Genomic DNA, 17,173 nt, shown 5'->3' on the forward strand with positions numbered 1-17,173 from the left:
CCTCATCATCCTTCACCAATACCTTAAAATCCTCACTCTTGATGCACTTTACTTGATTAACATCTCTTGTTTTCCTCTCCCGTATCTTAGCAAGTTTGTATACCCTCTTCTCTCCCTCCTTACTATCTAGTCTAGTGTATAGGTCATCATAAGCTTTCAACTTAGTCTCTTTCACTACTTTCTTGACCTCCTTATTAGCCAATCTATAGCTCTTAAGGTTTTCCTCAGTTTTATCCTTCTGTTATTTTTTAAAGCACTCTTTTTTTGCCTTAACTACCGCTTGAACCTCTTCCCTCCACCACAAAGTTTCCCTAGAGTTGGGTCCCGTTCCTTTCGACTCTCCAAGCACTTCCCTTGAGATTCTCCTCATACAATTGGCCATCGAATTCCACATAGTGTTAGCATCACCTTCTAAGTCCCAAGTACCTTCCTTATCCATTCGATTTTTAAATATTTCTAGTTTATCTCCTTTTCGGTCCCACCATCTCGTCCTACGACGCCCACCATCCTTCCTAGCTTGGTATTGCCCTCTAAAACATAAATCTAGTACCAAAATCCTATGTTGAGCGACCAGACTCTCTCCAGGAATCACCTTACAACCATTGCATTTTAGGCAGTCTACTTTTTTCACTAAGAAGTAATCTATTTGGCTCTTAACTAATCCACTCTTAAAGGTTATCAAATGCTCCTCCCTCTTCTTATACATAGTATTGGCCACCACCAGGTCAGAAGCTAACGCAAAATCTAAGATTCTCTCTCTAGCCTCATTTCTGTCACCAAAACCGTATCCACCATACACCCTTTCATAACCTAGTTTATCTATGCCCACATGGCCATTAAAATCTCCACGTATAACCAAGTTCTCTCCTACGGGTATCTCCTGTAAGATTTCATCCATTTGCTCCCAAAAATCCCTCTTAGTCTGATCATCTAACCCTACTTGAGGGGTGTAAGCGCTAATAATGTTCACTATATTTCCTCCAATAACTAGTTTAATTAGCATAATCCTATCTCATTTCCTAGTGATCGCCACCACACTTTCCACAAGATCCTTGGCAATTATGATTCCTACCCCATTCCTGCGTCTATCCTTACCATTATAATAAAGTTTAAAACCAGTATTCTCAATTTCTCTAGCTTTCTCTCCCGTCCACTTAGTTTCTTGTATGCAAGCTATACTAACTCTCCTCCTAATCATAACATCTACCAATTCCATCGTCCTACCAATTAAGATTCCTATGTTCCAAGTGGCTACCCTAAACCTATAGTCTTGGACTAGCTTCTTTATCCACGCTTGTCCAAAAAAAAGCGAAAACCTTTGCCCATTTTTCACCGCACCCAAGCGTCGATGCGGCGTTCCTTGCTCACTTTTCGAAACACCTGGAGGCAGGCGCAACGCGTCACTTGAAGGGAAACGACCTAGCATTTAAACGATTCAAAGTAGGATTCATTTTCATAAGGGATCCGAGCGGCTTTTTTACGTGTTGGCTGTCGGCTACCTAACATACAACCCTCCTCCTTAACTCGGGTTTGGGACCGGCAGAATTGTTAATATTATTTTATATAGTGTTAAAAAAAAGATAAATTACAAATATATTTTTTAAAATTTGTTTGAAATTTATTTAAAATATAAATTAATTTATATAATTTTAAAAATTATATCTCACCGATCCAAGTTTCTAATCACGTAACAATTGACTCCTTTTATAATAAATTATCAAACAATTAATAATTTTTAACGATATCAAAAATATATTTCAAATAACAATTTATGTAATTTTATTATTATAGGATTTTTTTTTTTATTAATTTTATCAAATAAAAATTTCCAATAAAGGAGTAGTTGTAAGTTTTAGAGCCACAAGGGTAATTTATGTTTTAAGTTAATTTTAGGGATGTATTTATAATTTATACTTTTAAAAATTACATTATATTCCTTCAAATTTCTAATCATATAAAAAAATGACCATTTTCGTTAATAATTATTAACTCAGTTAATTTTTTTAATTATGTCAATAATATATGTCAATTACTAGTTTTAGTAATGTTTTCATTTTTTTTATTAATTATGTTAAATGACAAATTCTACTATTTATAATTTCTAAAATTATAAAAAATAATATATATTTTAAATAAATTTTAAGGCCTCGTTTGGGAACAGGCTAATTTAGTAACTTTTTAGCTATTTGGCTAAAATATGAGTTAAAAAAACTAGTATGTTTGGGATGGCTTTTTGGTTTTTTACGAAAAGATGTGCAAAAAGTAGAGAGAAAAGAAAATCTTTGACTTTTTGGTATGAGTTGTTGACTTTTTGACTAATTTAATAATTTTTTAATATTTTGACTGAAAAAGAGGATTTCCCAAACGAGGCCTAAAAGATTTATTTTTAATTTATTCTTTATTTTATCGTGGTGCCGGACTAATTTTAAGAGGGAATGTGCGAATTAAAAGTAGATGCTACGTTATTATCGATATAAGGTAAGAATTAAGTTATGGTGCATCACTAATATTAATAATAATTTATTTTTATTATTTATTTTATTGTTTGATAGTTTAGTTTGGTTGTTAATACTACAATCTATATATATATAAAAAGAAAATGGTCTTTTTAAGAACAATAATTGTGAAAACTCCAAACTCTCAGATTAATTTTGTTAATTTTTAAATGAGAGGGTAATTTATAAATAAATTGGGCCGAGCTAAGGAAGAGGCTTCTTTGAAAATTGGGCCGAGCTAGGGAAGGACCTTCTTTGTAAGTTGGGCCGCACAATGGGCCAGGGTAAGAATTGATATAGCCCGGTCTTAGAGCTAACAAGCTTGGCCCAGGCAAAGTTCGGACCGAGCCATGGATTGAGAAGCTTGGGCCTCGCACGTTCGACCTCACCTTGGTTATCCCGGTGAGAGACTGCTGCAGTTAGCTCGGTTTGAACAGCCAGAACCGGGGGGTGTACGTGGACAAGGACCGAGCTAGGCATTGCGTATAGAGTCACCAAATTGAGTATGTCAAAGGGCTAGTGTTAGCTCGGTCATACTGTTATCCAGTCGTGGTAAAACCATCTCACTTGGTTTAAGCAGTGAGGAGGGTATTGAAGGATAAGTATTATCTTTCAGGAGTGTGATTCCTAGGAGGACTCAACATTGAGGAGTAAGAGTCCTACTAGGATTGTGCCAGGCAAAAACCATAAAAGCTCACAACGGAACCTATGTACAGGTAACACAACTTTGATTTTCGAATACACAGAATCTTTGTCTATTTTGCTGACTTAGGCATCGGAAGGTATCCGGCACACACCCGCCGGCTAGCTCACGTTTGTGTTTTCAGGGAGTAAAGTGACGACGCTTGGAGGAACGCAACTTGATCAACAAGATTATACGATAAGATTATTTCGTGCCCGTACAATTGGCGTTGTCTGTGGAAATTCCAGAAAGAACAAAACCTCTTGTTCGAGTTTTTCTCTTTAGTTGGAAGCAATGGCGCACAATGAAGACTTGCCGCAATCAGCTATTGATGGGCAAACCTCGAGGGGGGTGGGAGGTGCGAAGGTTTGCCTTCTATTCCTCTCATAACGGATTTAGAACTCCAGAGACAGAACCCCCGGAGGGATGCAAGGGGGAGGCGGGCTGGCAGCCCTCGTCGCTCTCAAAGTCCTGAAAGACAGAGGTAGAGGATGGACCCTGAAGTTATGGAAGTTCGCGTGAAGGAGCATGACGAGTTAATAAGGAGGATGGCGGCAGACATAGAGTCAATAAAGCACCAAATAAAAGGAAAATGGGTGCGACAAGAGAGGGGCGCAAAGACAACACGCCCCCTTACCACTCGGAGGATCATGATAGGCATACCATACCATCGCAAGCAAAAAGTAAAAGCCTTAAAACAGGCGACACTCAATCAAGGACTTCCAAGACTCGTTACTCCAGGTTTGAGAGAACGAGAACCGAGAGGTCATATACTGAGGGAAGCACCTATCGGCCTTCGCATACGCACCAAACGTTATCTAGGTACATGGAGTTGCCTAGATCATCTGACTTGCGAACTGTGCTTGAAGAAAGAGCCTGATGGAAGGAGGATACTAGGGTACGCGACCCGCACAGAGTTTCAGCCCTTCAGCGGTTGGCCCCTCGGACGCATGGGAGCGTCGAGGTAAGAATGCCAATGTCGCGCCTTGCTTACGAACCAACAGACAAAGTATTAGCAATGTTACAAAGCTCGCCGTTCGTTCCGGCAATTGAAAACTGTGACAACCCTCACCACTGTTTACTGATAATACTACTGATTACTGCTAAACTGTGATTGAACATGATTAAGTAACTGATTTGACTGACATTCTGAACTGAATGATTGAGTGTATTAGTTTAAACGCATTTCTATCTGTTTGACTGTTAATTAATCTGTTCATGTTTTAAGTGTCTAACTGTGAATTGAAGGCCTTATCGGCGGCCGAATCTGAAATTGATTAGTGTTTCATGTTAATTAGAATTTATGTGATTTTATGGCATGCTTAATTGAAATTTGATTTGGTATGATTAAATTGGATTAAATAAGCTAAATTACATTAGTTGGACTTATCTACCATTTTGCCACTTAGTGGGCCACTACCTAAGACAATGTTAAAGCTTTATTACATTTGATCACACATCACTCTTCAGCCATATTGAGGCCTTTTCGAGAGAGAGAGTGAGAATAGGGAGAATTGATTTCAACTAGGAGATTACTTGGAGAATTGAAAGATTTGAAGGAACTTGCAAAATTTGAGCTTCTATACCTTGAATTGGAAACTTGAGGTAGGAGACTCACCCTTTTAATTGTGAGTTTGAGTTGTTCTTGCATGATTCATGGTAAGGTTAGTGATTTAAGGCATGAATTAGCTTAATATGTTGATTTGAGTAGGAATTCATGCATGCATGTATACATTGTTGAGTTTTAAGGTTGATTTCATGGAAATCCTCACATGCATGTCCATATTCTAGCTTTGGTCCATGAATTCAGCATGTTTTTGGAAGGATTGACTCATTTGTTCTTGTATTAGAAGCTTTGATTTCAATTGAACACTTGCATGTTGCATGTACATCATGTTCTTGAAGTTTATTTGAAATTGTGTTTAATTGACTCACCTTTGGGCTTTGATTTTGCAAATTAATCTTTGAAACATGTCATATTATGAGTTTTAAAGTGTTTTCCAGAAAATTAGCCCAAAATGATCGGATTTGATGCTTTAAATGTTGAGTTTTGTGCTTTGAGACAAATCTGAAAATTCCAGATTTTGGATCTATGCTCGAGTGGGGAACTCTACGCTCGAGCGTACACTTTGAGTACATGCATCCTGCTCGAGCGGGGAAAGTAACGCTCGAGCGTGAAATGCGTGTATCTAGTAGTTTACATCAGTTTACAGTCCGCTCGAGCGAGAGAATGCATGCTCGAGCGAGGGCTTGTGTCTTACGCTCGAGTAGGGGTCGAGCGCCCGTCGAGCGTGAATTTCATGCATCCAGTACTTTTGTAGTCCGCTCGAGCGAGGAAAGTCACGCTCGAGCATAGCTCTTTTGTCTGCATGTCCGCTCGAGCGTAGAAATCCACGCTCAAGCGAGACCCCTATTTTATGAAAATTTTGAAAAGTGTTTTAAAGTACATCTTTGCATCCTCATTTCATTCTAGACATTCCTAGGCCATGTTTAAGGCATCTTAATGAGGATATTGATGTAGAACCACACCGAGTCAAGATAGGAACTAAGTCATTGATTCCCAAGTGTGTAACTTAGTGTGTGTTCATTCTGTAATTGTAGGGTTGGCATCCGAGGACGCTCTAGCCTATTTGTAGCCCAGTGCTCTGTGAGTAACAATGTTGTAAAGATATATTCAATTATGAATATTTTCTGAATGATCAACTGTATTGCTTTCTGAAATGATATTTCTTTCTGAATGAATGCTTGTCCTATTTGCAAACTGTATTCGTGGCATCCATAGCAATTTACTGTTACTGTACTGTACTGCTACTGTCACAGAGATCTCTGTTGGTTCCCATGTTTGGAACCACTACTGTTTACTGATATGATGGCCATCAACTGACTGTTCGGTTTGTTAAGACCTACTGTACTATTTGCTATTGGATGTACCACTTATGACTGCTATAATCAAATAACTGATATACTGTTCAAATGACTGTTTAATGACTGAAAGGACATTCATTCTTAACCTCTTTACACAACTGTTATTCACTGGGCTTTAGCTCACTGTTTATATATATATATATAGGTGTCCAGGCACCGGATCAGAGCTAGGAGCATTGGGTTAAACTCTATTTTTGTCAAGCCAACTAACGTGCCTCACTGCGAGGTTCCAAGTGTGTTCAAGCTTAGGCTTGTTTGGGGTGTCTCAGTTCACCTTTCTGTCTCTGTTATGTAATACTGTATAGACTTGTACTGCACTGTTATGGTAGGGATTTGGTCCCTAACATGAATACCTGTATATGATGTATGTACATACTGCTTTTGTTCCGAATGTGAATGTGTTATGAAAAGTCTTTTTGCATACTAACTGTCACAGCTCATTGGACATCTTTCATTTACTGTTTTGGCTTTTCGCCAGCCCCTGTACTCTGTATTACTGTTAAGCAGGTCTTCGGTAATCACGGATTACTGGTCGGTTATGGTGCTAAACCCATAGGGGCGGGTTTGGGTCGTGACAAGAACGCGCCACTACCTTCAGGCTTCCACCAGCCCAAATTCACCACTTATGAGAGGAAGACAGACCCCTACATGCACTTGAGCCACTTCCGCCAGGTTATGGCAGTATACCGGCGAAACGAGGCTTTAATGTGCATCCTATTTCCATCCAGCCTTGGCGACCTAGGTCTAACCTGGTTCGAAAGGCTACTAGAAGGCAGCATCGCCTCCTGGGCACAATTGGCAGAGGCGTTCGTGACTAGGTTCAGAACAAACACCAAGACACTAATGGAGATCGATCAGCTACTCTCCATTGACATGGGTGACAAGGAGACGTTGAGATCCTACAACAGTCGCTATTGGGAAGCCTTCAACCAGATTGGGGATTGCCCTACAAACCTCGCCATTACATAGTACAAACGGGGACTGCCAGTCGGTAACAAATTGAAGGACTCAATCACTATGATGCCACCCCTCACGATAGAGGCCTTAATGGAGAGAGTGCACCAACATATTCGCGTGGAGGAAGATAACGCCCGTGCTAAAACGAAATCTGGCACAACAGCAATGCCAGATAAAAAGACTACAGCAAAAGTCAACATGGTAGAACAACCAAGCAGGAATAGGTGAGGCAGGCGGGCCAACAGAGAGGACCCAGACAAAAGGAGGTTAAGAGTTCCCATTGCCATTACCACAGTGTTCAAAAAACCAATCTACCGGATTCTCAATGAGATACGCAATGAACCTTTCGTCCAATGGCTAGCTAAGTTAAGAGAAGCACAAAAAGACTATGATGAGAGGTCCTGGTGCACCTTTCATGATGAAAAGGGGCACCGTACAGAAAATTGCACGTCGTTGAGGCAGCATTTGGAGGAGTTAGTGGCAGCTGGGCACTTGGACCAATACATAGAGGGAGGAACACAGCCAGCCCCCCAGAACCACAACAACCCAAACGGGATGCCGGTCGACGCTCCACCTCAGGGCGTAATTAACGTAATACATGGGATATTTGAACCTGAGCGGGTATGCGAGCTCAGGAGGATGATCAAGAAGGCTGAGCACTTAAGGGAGGTATTAAGTGCACAACCTCCCATCAAAAAGGGGAGAACAGATGCCAAAAATGTCATATCTTTTTCAGACAAAGATTTAGCAAGGATATATTGCCCTCACAATGATGCACTGGTTGTTACTCTACGCGTCCAGAATTTCGACATCAAACAGATTTTGATCAACCAAGGAAGCTCATGTGAGATAATGTATTACGAAACCTTCAAACAACTGAAACTGAAGGACAAAGACTTGGCACCTACAATATCTCCCCTAATCGGATTAAACTCAATGCCAGAGTGGCTAGTGGGCAAGTTAATCCTCTCAGTCAAGGCAGGAAGCATGATGAAACATGTAACAACCCCAAAATCTGTATTAGAGATTACCTTTACGGCCTTATGGGTCAATGCATTTTAATTTAATAATATGTGTTCAAATTGAGGAATTATCTGTTGAGCCACGGCTTTAAAATTGAAATTACCGACCTTTACGGGTTCAGAAATCACAATTGAAGACTTGAATATATTAATGGGAATTTTTAAAGCTACTTGGGAAAAGTAATTGGAAATTTAATTTGTCTGATTCGTTAATGCATATTTGGGTGGTTAACTTTGTACTGCAAATTGAAGACCTTAGAGACTTCAGAAACCAAAACAGAGGACATATTTATGATCAGCACAATTTTTAGAGTCACCTGGGAACTTTAACTAAAATTTGATTTTGTGCGAATCGTAAGGCCACGTTTGGCTCTCCCTATTGTGTTAAGCCATGTGTGTGTGTTTATGTAGATATATAGATATGTTTGTGAGTGATTAGTCTTATCTTTTGGGAGCCAAAATATCTAAAAGAGAGAGAAGAGAACTGTAGGGGAGAAAAGAGAGGAGAGACCAAGAAAAGCTTAACAATCATGCGGGTTTGAAGGGAATTGAAGAAAGAGAAGGGAGAACAACCATGGAGGCTTAAGGAAATGGAGGAGAATTAAAAGGAAGACAAAGATTGAACTAAGGTATGATCACCTATCTTGAATCCTTATGTTTAAAGCATCAAATACATGAAATCAAGGATTGATATAGAAGATGTGAGCTTTGAACCCCAACTATGGCTATATTCTATTCTTGTGTCCTTGAGCTTGGAAATTGAGTGATAGTTTGAGGTTATGATGTTTGATGAAGATTAATAATATGAATTTGTTATGTATTAAAGGGTTTTGGGATTTGATTTACATGTAATTAAGGTTTGATTTTGAAAATGAGAAGTCCCAAATTTTCAGCCATTTTCGGACTGCAAATTGTCCAGGGCCGCACGTGCGGAGACAACTCTGTCCAGCCAACTTTGAACAAGCATATCTGTTGCATCCAGACTCCGTTTTGAGTGATTCTTGAGCCTAAAACCATGCCCCGGAAGTCTAGTTTCTAATGGTGGTGGTCTCACTCCCAAATTCTAAATACAGAAATAGTTATGCCCAAATTAGTAATGACTGTTTACTTTCTATCAACCAGTTTTGTACCATTTCTTCACCTAAACCATTTCCCATCGATTTCTCCTGTTTTCTGAGACATGGATTATAACTTATTAAGGAATAATGAGCTTGGTACCACCATGGCTAATTGATTAAACGATCAAAGAGAATAAGTAAAGGATCGAGTATAATCTCATATTATGTGTTGTGCACTGTACTTGTAGGTCGAGACGAGGACATCGTCCCATTACTACCGGGAGCTAATCACTGTGAGTAGTAGTACGGTAGTCGTACGTTCAATTATCTTTAATGATTTTTATCGTTAATATGTTGTTCCTTACAAGTAATTAAGTTAACAATGTGTTGATTGAAAAATCTAGAGGCATTATTGAGCGGTATTATTGTTGACAAAGAAGACTAACATTCTATTATTTGCAAGATAGCTATAGTGATTCATGATGAACAAAGGGAACGTATAAGCACTATGGAATCATGGTATTCACGTATCTCTGAAATCATTCGATCTATAAATGTGCTTATCTCTCATTAATAATTATCAGGAATGTCCTGTTAAACTTACGTTGACTATGTTAACTCATGTGAATGATGTAACAGCTACCATTAGTACTCTGTTAAGTACAAGTCAACTATGTTAACATATATGAACGATCAAACAAAGGTGTATGCTTCTATATGCTATGAATAGATCAAGTGAACTATGTCATTTCTTAATGAATAATTAGTTAGGACCACGAATTGTTTTATACGTTAATACCTGCTAAGCATATGATAAACAACGGTTGACTTACGGATGACTTAATCTGAAGACAGAATTAAATATCAATGACCTTGTCATGTGACTCACATTATGATGTAAAATGTTCTGTCTTTGTTAAGTGTACTGTAATGACATGATATAACAAGAAATGCTCTATGTTCTGATATGTTACGTTTTGACTTAATGAACAGTTGTCCATATATGTAAAGCATTCATGACATCCGTAGCACACGGCCCTTACACGGGGGTAATAATATCGTGGTTCAAGTATGTTACAAGTTTACATATGTTACCAGTTCAAGTATGTACAAGTTTAAGTATGTTACAAGTTCAAGTATGTTACAAGTTCAAGTGTATACAAGTTTAAGTATGTTACAAGTCCACGTATGTTATAAGTTCTCAGTATCGGGGGATTCCTTTATGGAACTAATAAGGATGCTTTATATTGATTTGTTAGCGCTATCGAAGTGCCAAGTACAATCAAGTATGAATTCTGATTTCTGTTTATGCTTCAAGTATAATGCATATGTGTGAATTTGTTTCCGTTTATGGTATGACATGATATGTATGGTTTGGTCTGTAAGACCTATTAATTACTGGTATGGAACAAAGTGCTACTTGGAACTAAGTACTACATTGTGAGCCACCTCTAGAGTCTATGTGAGACACCTCTTGAATCCATACATATATGAGCTAGGCTTAAAGCCAATCTGGGCCTATGGCCATTCTGTATGATCTATTAGGCCAGAGGCCATTCTGTATTTTCGGTGTGAAGCAAAGTGCTGTACGGAACTAAGTGCTGCAATGCGAGTCACCTCTAGAATCCGTACGAGCCACCTCTTGAGCCCATACATATGTGCAAGTTATGAGGCCTATGGCCATTCCGTATAAGTTGTTATGATATGAAACAAAGTGCTACACGGAACTAAGTGCTACGATGTGAGTCACCGCTAGAATCCGTGTGAGACACCTCTTGAATTCATACAAATATGTACAAGGGCTATATGCCAACATGTTTACGGGCTTCATGCGATATGCTCAAGGGCTTCATGCCATATGTACAAGGGCTATATGCCAACATGTTTAAGGGCTTTATGCCATAAGTTCAAGGGCTATATGCCAACATGTTTAAAAGTTTAATGCTACTATATTCAAGGGCTTTATGCCACTCTATTCAAGAACTTAAAGCCATTATGTTTCAAAATATTATGTTACAAGCCATTATGTTTCAAGACTGGGCCTAAGGCCGTTATGAAATTAGTACATAATCAATTAACCTTATGCCTTCTTTATTCATGTATACATTGATATGTATTATACTTCCAGTTGAGCATGGAATCATTTATGTACTATTATTCACTAAGCTTCGCTTACTTTGTGTTATGTCTGTTCTGTAGGTAATCACTTTGGGAGTCCGTCTTAACCCTTGATGCTCACCCTTCAATTGTCAACCTCAGTATGCCTAGACTCCCAGACCAAGCCCATGCATTTATGTGAAGTTTTGTTAAAATTTTGGCTTGCACTTTTATTATTTACCTAAGGTTAAAATGTATGTATATACCCCCTTTCTTTACCAATGTTCGGATATACGCTCTTTTCTGTGTATGGGTATGTATATAAATAAATGGCTCTCACGTATGTGATCCTGGCATGTTAGTTTTAGACCAATGGATGTTATTCTATGTTACTTTGTAATATTAAATGCTTCCGTTCAAGCCCCATATATTATGTATATCAGGTTATGTGTCTGTATCTGCATAGGTCATGCCCGAACTTTTAGGGGCGAGTTTGGGGCGTGACAAAACAGGTGGAATTCTGGGTATTGAAAGTCCCTTCCACTTACAACATAATCTTGGGGAGGACATGGTTGCACGCCATGCGATCAGTAGCGTCAACCTACCATCAAGTATTGCGGTTCCCCAACGAAGCCGAAGTAATTGAAGAGGTCTTGGGAGACCAAATTATGTCAAAACAATGCTTCGTCATAGTAAATGGCAGCCGCGTTACAAAAGGGTATGTACAGATGGTGGAAGAACCTAAGAGCAATAAACTGTTTACAGGTGTTGGCAAGGCAGCTGAACAGAAGGCAGTGGAAGATTTGGTACAGGTAAGGATAGATGAAAAGAACCCAGAAAAGTTCTTTTTGCTCGGCTCATCTTTACCCTGCACTGAGAGAATAGAGGTCATGGAATTCTTAACCTCTAACATCGAAGTGTTTGCCTGGACGCCGTATGACATGCCTGGCATTGACCCAAACTTCATCTGTCACCAACTGAATGTCCACCCACCTACCAGACTAATTATACAGCGCATTCGCAGATCAGCACTTCACCATGCCGAGATAGTGGCGGAAGAAGTGGGAAACTTGCTAGAGGCAGGAGCTATCAGAGAAGTGCACTATCCCAGGTGGATCTCTAATACCGTAGTAGTCCCAAAGAAGAACAGAAAATGCCGTGTCTGCGTGGACTACAAAACAGTCAACAAGGCATGCCCAAAGGACAGTTTTCCCCTACCACAGATAGACCAACTGGTAGATCTGACAGCAGGACACAATCGACTTAGCTTCCTTGATACGTACGGAGGTTACCATCAGATCGCTATGTATGAACCAGACCAAGAGGTTACATCCTTTACAATGCCTAGAGGATTGTATTGTTACAAGGTCATGCCCTTTGGCCTAAAAAACGCAAGGGCAACATTCCAACGGATGATCACCAAGATGTTTGAACCATTGTTAGGCAGAACAATGGAGGCTTACATAGATGGCATGGTGGTCAAAAGCAAGGATGAGAAGGACCATCTCAGGGACCTAGGTGAATGTTCCATATTCTGAAGAAGAACAAGTTGCGCCTAAATGCATCCAAGTGTGCATTCGACGTAGGATTAGGCAAATTCCTAGGTTTTCTGGTGACCAACCGAGGTATAGAAGCAGACCCTTCTCAGATCAAAGCAATCCAGGATCTAGAGAGGCCCAACACAGTAAAAGAGGTGCAGCATCTCACTGGCCTAGCTGCCGCACTCAACTGGTTCATAAGTCGGTCGTCAGATAGATGTCGACCATTCTTCCAAGCATTGAAGGCCAAGTTTGAGTGGGATGAAGAATGCGATCACACCCTAGAAAGCCTAAAAGAGTACATGTCTTCTCCATCGTTGCTAGTAACCCCAGTACCTGGAGAAGAGCTCTTTTTATACCTAACAGTTTCACAGCACACAGTCAGCGCAGTATTGGTCAAAACGGAAAGAATCCAACACCTGCCCATCTTTTATGTTAGCAAAACCTTATTGGGCGCAGAAACTAGGTACCTACCATTAGAAAAACTGGCCTTAGCCTTGATGATGGCCTCAAGGTAGTTGTCACATTACTTCCACGCCTACACTATAATCGTCCTAACAGTTTTTCCATTAAAAGCTTTTTTTGAGAGGGCGGACTTTTCTGGGCAAATCTTGAAGTGGGCGGTGGAATTGGGACAATTTGATATCAAGTTTCAACCTAGAACCGCAATAAAAGCCCAAGCTTTGGCATACTTTGTGGCAGAGTTCACACCAGGAAGTCATCGCATCTGCCCAGTTGACTTAACTGGTACAACAAAAAAAGGGATGGAAAATGCCACAGGAATTACGCAGCCCCCAAAACAAGACGCCCAGCCACATCCAAAGGCATACCGGATTGAAGAAAGGAAGGAAGAGGCAAACCAAGCCATTCCCAGTGAGGACTCATCAAAAAACAGAGATTTGAGGCAGTCTGCTAGTGAAGATACAACACTTATAGTCGGCATGGACTTGGGGGAAAACACTGGTAACATTCATGATCCCAAAACATCATCCGATCCATCTACTTGCTGGAAGCTATTCGTTGGAGAGATGTGGAAACTCTTCGTGGATGGAGCATCCAACAAGCACGGTGTAAGACTAGGCACAGTTCTCATCTCACCAGATGGCCTGATAGTGGAACAAGCAGTCAACCTTGGCTTCCCAGCATCAAACAATGAGGCAGAGTATGAAGCGTTTTTAGCAGGCCTAAAATCAGCACTTTTCATGCAGGCCACCGAGCTAATGGTTTACAGTGACTCCCAGCTAGTAGTAAAATAGATTTCAGGCGACTACAAGGCGAAAGACGAGAGGATGGCTAAGTACCAAGAGTTAGTCAGAAAGGAAATCATGAAATTCGACGTAGTACGGATAGAACAGATCGGCCGAGAAGAAAACAGTAGAGCAGACGAACTAGCAGGCTTTGCTTCGATGGTAGATACATTCATCCTACATCCATTACTGATCGACTTCCTACCAAGACCAAGCATTGAAGAACCCGAAGTAGTTGAGGTATGTTGCGCCAAACTAGGCCCTTCATGGATGGATCCCATTATAGTATTCTTAAAAGATGGCGTCTTACCCGAAGAGAAGAAAGAGGCCAACAAAATAAGAGCAAAGTCACAGCGATTTTGGCTCTCCCCATCAATGGCCTTGTAAAAAAATCCTTCACAGGACCTTACTTAAAATGTATCCATTCTAGCAAGGTCGAGGCGTTCTTGTTCGAGATACACGAAGACGTATGCGGAAGCCACCAAGGGGGAAGATCTTTGGCCTATAGAGCAATTTCACAAGGATATTGGTGGCCTTACATGCAAGCAGATTCAGAGAAGTATGTCAAGAAGTGCGAGAAATGTCAGAAGTTCGCACACCAAATACATCAACCAGCCAGAGAGCTTCTACCATTAACTAGCCCATGGCCCTTTGCGATGTAGGGCTTGGACATAATAGGACCACTTCCAACGGCACCCGACAACAGAAAGTTCTTTCTTGCAGCAACAGACTACTTCACAAAGTAAGTGGAGGCAGAAGCACTCACATCAATAAAGGAGAAAGATGTGAAGAAGTTTGTCTGGAAGAATATCATCACTCGGTTCGGCATACCTAAGGCTCTAATATCTAACAACGGCACTCAGTTCGATGGCAAAATTTTTAGAGGCTTTTGTGAGGAGTACAAGATAGAATTTTACAATTCTACACTAGCATACCCCCAAACAAATGGCCAGGCAGAAGCATTAAACAAAGTCGTCTTAGATGGATTGAAGAAAAGGCTGGAGAAAGTGAAAGGCGAGTGGGTTGAGGAGCTTCCTCATAATCTATGGGCTTACCACACCACACCTCATCGGTCAATTGGAGAACACCTTTTTCCTTAGCCTATGGCATGGAGGTAGTAATCCCACTGGAAGTCGGCCTCCCCACGATTAGAAGTAAAAATTTTGACCCAGACTTGAACGGAGAAGCCATAGCCTTGGAACTCGACCTTGCAGAGGAAAGAAGAGAAAAGCTCTAGTTCACATTGCCTCATACCAGCAGGAGTTATCCAAAAAGTATAACAAAACGGTACATCCAAGGCAATTCAAGATTGGGGATTGGGTATTACGCAAAGTAATGGGCAACACTTTGGTACCTGGAGATGGCAAGTTGGGACCCAATTGGGAAGGACCATACAAAGTGGTTGGATTAGCAGGAAAATGGGCATATCACTTGGAAGACGGAGATAACAAGGCTATTCCCAGGCCATGGAACACTGTCAATCTCAAACTATTTTATTTTTAGCTTTTCATTAAAGTACCTGTAATTTTTTCTTTTTTTAATAAAACAAGTAGTTTCCTTTTCAGCACAATTCGTTTCTTCTGTAAAAGTTATTTTAGTGAGCTAGGGGCAATAAAAGCAGAGTTGGCCGGAATAAACCAACACTTTGCTCTAGGTTGGCACGAATAACCAACTTTGAGCTCTCTTCAGCCGAGATCAGGATCTACGCTGAAGAAGTTTCGCAGGAATAACCAAACATTTATTTCTCTTTAACCGAGATCAGGATCTATGCTGAAGAGGTTGGCTGGAAAAAGCAACACTTATCTCTGTAACAGCGCCCGCGTGGGCCTCATGCTACAGTTCGGACTCAATTTGTGTCATGGTTCTTAATCTGAACCAAAGAGTCCAAATCTGGCAAATCGTTTTGAGAAACAGATTTTTGAAAAAGTAGTGCCAAACATGGACTGCTTTGCCAGATACAGAGTCGCCACCTAAATATTTTTTATGGGAGAATTTAGGAAACCCTGACTCGGTGCCGAAGGCCACATGTCCGTCATCACCGGAGTTGTCTCGGCTCGGGAGCTTGGGTACGATCGGGGAAGGTCAGCTATGAGCACCCCCTTTCGCCCGGTCCGAAGACCGGCCTCTACTAACCGTGATATCCGTTTTTGAAAACTTTATGTGTTCTTAAACCGGTTATTAGCCTAGAATTACTATGTTGTGCGCACAGCAAACAAGTATAGACCAAATCACCCAAATTGGAACAAAACATTTCATGTTTGTTTTGAAAATGGTTTGCTACTCGTAAGTAGGCTAAAATGCAGGTTTTGCCACCTTCAAGTGGGCTTTTGGAAAAGATGGTTTTGCCACTATCTAGTGGGCTTAAAAATCGCAGTTTTAACGCATTATCCCAATTTAAGCAATTTGACCTTCACCCACAGGCATTCAAGCAGTTTATCTCATGTAAGCACTTAGCCGCATGGCAAGCATACTGTCATGGCAACACTCACACGCATGCTGGATGCTAAAGCAAAAATACTTACATCGTACTCCGTGCCAAAACAGTAAACTAGTTAGCAAACATGCATGTCCTAGTTCATGTTAAAAGTGGCTAATGCAGCACATACAGGATGCAATTAGATAGGCTCGGCTAACCTAAGCATGGCATATGAAATGCGATCAGTTGATGCACGTATTCAATTTGGAATTGAAGTACAAATGCAGTTAGCGTGATGTACCGAGCCTAATGCATGTCAACAAATGCATGAATGCACGCATGCATAGCATAAGGTATGCTAAAATAAATGTGCCCTAATCTACCATCATAAGCAGGTAAATAAAAGGGAAGGAAGAAGTGGGGATGGAAGACATACACACACCCACACACACTTATTACAGATTTGCCCTCGCTCGGAGGGACCGAATAAATATTACAAATTAACTAACTACGCAAGCTAATTAATATTACAAATTAACTAATTTAATTAACAAATTAAACAAATTAATTAAAGCAGGAAAACGTCTCGGGAAACGCGCCACCATGCGTAAGCTGCCTCTATTTTCCTCTCTTTCCTCCTCTGGAGGCTGTCAAAACCTCAGGACTGCATCCTTGGACAGAGGGGATCATCACCGGCTGAATGAAACTTCCGCCGGCAGTGTAGTATGGCCATCGG

The sequence above is a fragment of the Camellia sinensis genome, chromosome 10 (assembly GCF_055761805.1).
Source record: "Camellia sinensis isolate YWXY chromosome 10, ASM5576180v1, whole genome shotgun sequence".
Lineage (NCBI taxonomy): Eukaryota > Viridiplantae > Streptophyta > Magnoliopsida > Ericales > Theaceae > Camellia > Camellia sinensis.